The sequence below is a fragment of the Hylobates moloch genome, unplaced genomic scaffold (assembly GCF_009828535.3).
Source record: "Hylobates moloch isolate HMO894 unplaced genomic scaffold, HMol_V3 SCAFFOLD_23, whole genome shotgun sequence".
In the NCBI taxonomy this organism is placed as follows: domain Eukaryota; kingdom Metazoa; phylum Chordata; class Mammalia; order Primates; family Hylobatidae; genus Hylobates; species Hylobates moloch.
This window is the reverse complement of record NW_026652298.1, coordinates 33,519,041-33,521,777: the sequence shown is the minus strand read 5'-3', so window position 1 is coordinate 33,521,777 and position 2,737 is coordinate 33,519,041.

Here is a 2,737-nt window from a genome sequence, read left to right as displayed (position 1 = left end):
TTACACCACTGCACTCCAGCATGGGTGACAAGAGCAAAACTCCGTCTCAAAAAAAAAAAAAAAAAAGTGGTAGCCATGCCATCATCATCATCATCTCCCTATTATTATTAATCTCTGTTGCATTTCTATTAACTGTCTGTCTTGGGAGAATGGAAATTCTCCAAGTAGGCGGCCTGCTCAACAGTTAATGATGGTAAAACAGTCTCACTTGCCTAACCACTTCGCCTAAGTGTTACTTAAATGACAGGGTGGGTTATTTTGGGGAGAAAAAAAATCAGTGAAGCTCTCGAGTGCACCGTCCCTGAAAGGTTTCTATGACAACACATACCTGGATGTTCCAGTGGGAGGGTCACCTGGGGAAGAGTTCAGAGCTAAAATCAAGAGGGGGCCCCACCCAGGTGGGGACCCCACCTGGAGGCTGGGGGAGGTCCTCCCACTCCTCCTATTTTTCTGCTTGCGTTTTCCCAGCCCTGACTCTGTATCCCTTTTAAACCTCTTCACAGCCCTGTAGGGTAAAGACTATTATTCTTATGTCCATTTTACGGATGAAGCAACTGAGGCTTGGAGAAATTAAAGCTTGTCCAAGGTCAGTCTGCTAATCACATCTTGGATCATCTTAGACCTTTCTGGGTTTCATTTGTCAGACTAGAGGAGTTACACTAGAGTGAGGTTTCTCAGTCTCAGCACTGCCAACGTGTTGGGCTCAGTAATCCCATGTCATAGGAGACTGTCCTATGCATTGTAGAGCATTCAGCAGCCCCCTCGGCCTCTACCCACTGGATGCCAGGAGCACCTCCCCATCTCCCACCCCCCACGACAGTCATGACAACCAAAACTGTCTCCAGATGTGGCTAGATGGCCCCAGTTAATAACCACTGGGCTAGGCAATAATCTTTCCTTATACTTGTGCATTCTAAGTTTTTTAATTTTTTTTTTTTTTTAGATGGATTCTCGCTCTGTTTCCCAGGCTGAAGTGCAGTGGCGTGATCTCGGCTCACTGCATCCTCCGGCTCCTGGACTCAGGCGATTCTCCTGCCTCAGGCTCCCAAGTAACTGCGACCACAGACATTTTCTATTTCTTTGCCAGCATTTTTTATTTATTTGCAAGTTAACCTGCCTGTTCACCTGTGCCACCATGCCCAGCTAATTTTTGTATTTTTAGTAGAGACAGAGTTTCACCATGTTGGCCAGGCTGGTCTTGAACTCCTGACCTCAGGTGATCCACCCACCTCAGCCTCCCAAAGTGTTGGGATTACAGGCGTGAGCCACCGCGCCCAGCCTACATTTTATTTATGTATTTATTCTTTTGAGATGGGGTCTTGCTCTGCCACCCAGCCTGGAGTGCAGTGATGCTATCACGGCTCACTGCAGCCTCAGCCTCTCAGGCTCAAGCAATACTCCCACCTTGGCCTCCCGAGTAGCTAGGACCTGGGCACACATCACCACACCAGGCTAATTTATTTATTTTTTGTATTTTTGTAAAGATGGGGTCTCCTTATGTTGCCTGGGCTGGTATAAATTCCTGGGCTCAGGTGATCTTCTTCCCACCTCAGCCTCCCAAAGTGCTGGGATGACAGGCATGAGCCACCGCGTCTGGCCCACTCTAAAGCTCTTTCCCAGGACCCATCTCCTGTGATCCATGTGTGGTCATGTGACATTGAGGTCTTTCATGCAAAGATCCTTGTCCAGGGCCCTAGAGCAGCCCAGCACCTGAGCCAGGTGCTCAGGAAATCAGGATGAAAATCATCTCACCTGCTTGGTTGTCCAGCACGTCCCACTGTATCACCCTGTTTTAAAGGCACAGAAACTGAGGGTCCCTGGGGAGGAGGGACCCACTAGGGGTCCAACAGCCTGTAAGCTAGAAAGCTGTGGGAGCCCTGATGGGCCTGACTCTCGGGCAGGAGTTTCCACGGTAGCCTCTAAGGAGTTTGAGACCAGCCTGGGCAACATGGTGAAACCCTGTATCTACTAAAAATACAAAACAAACAAACAAAAACAAACAAACAAACAAACAAAAACAGGCATAGTGGTGCACATCTGTAGACCTAGCTGCTCAATAGGCTGAAGTGGGAGAATCACTTGAGTTAAAGAGATGGAGGGTGCAGTGAGCCAAGACTGCACTGCAGCCTGGATGATAAGAGTGAGACTCTTTCTCAAAACAAAATAAAACAAAAATAGCTGAGGCTCAGAGAGGCAAATGTCCAAGAAGGAGCACTGGGTCTGACCTTGAACCCTGGTGACTCTAAGTCAGGAGCAGCCTCCAGGACCCAGCATACAGCCTGGCACCTTCCAGGCAAAGCCCCTCCCTCTGCTGCCTCTGAATTCAGCAGGAGACTGAGCGTTTGCATATAATTCATGTCTAAAAACTTCCAGGATTCCCAAGATTCATTTCACAAAGCCTTTTCCCATAGGACAGATATTTGACATATTCCTAGAACACCTACTGCATGCCAAGCACTGTCAGAAGTCGTCATCAAAGATCTCAGAAAAGACGTACATGTTCAGCTATTTTCTCCATCAATCTCGATTTGGGAGCTACACTCCAACTGACCCCTGGAGATACCACAGCCATGTATTGTCAAGAAGAATGGGGTGAATAGGCAGGGCATCTCTAGCCACAGGAGGAACGGACCCAGGATATACTAAGCTCCTTCTATATTCTTGGAACTACATACACATTAACTCAGGCAGGGTTTCTCAAGCTCGGCACCACTGACGTCTTGAGCATGAGAATTGT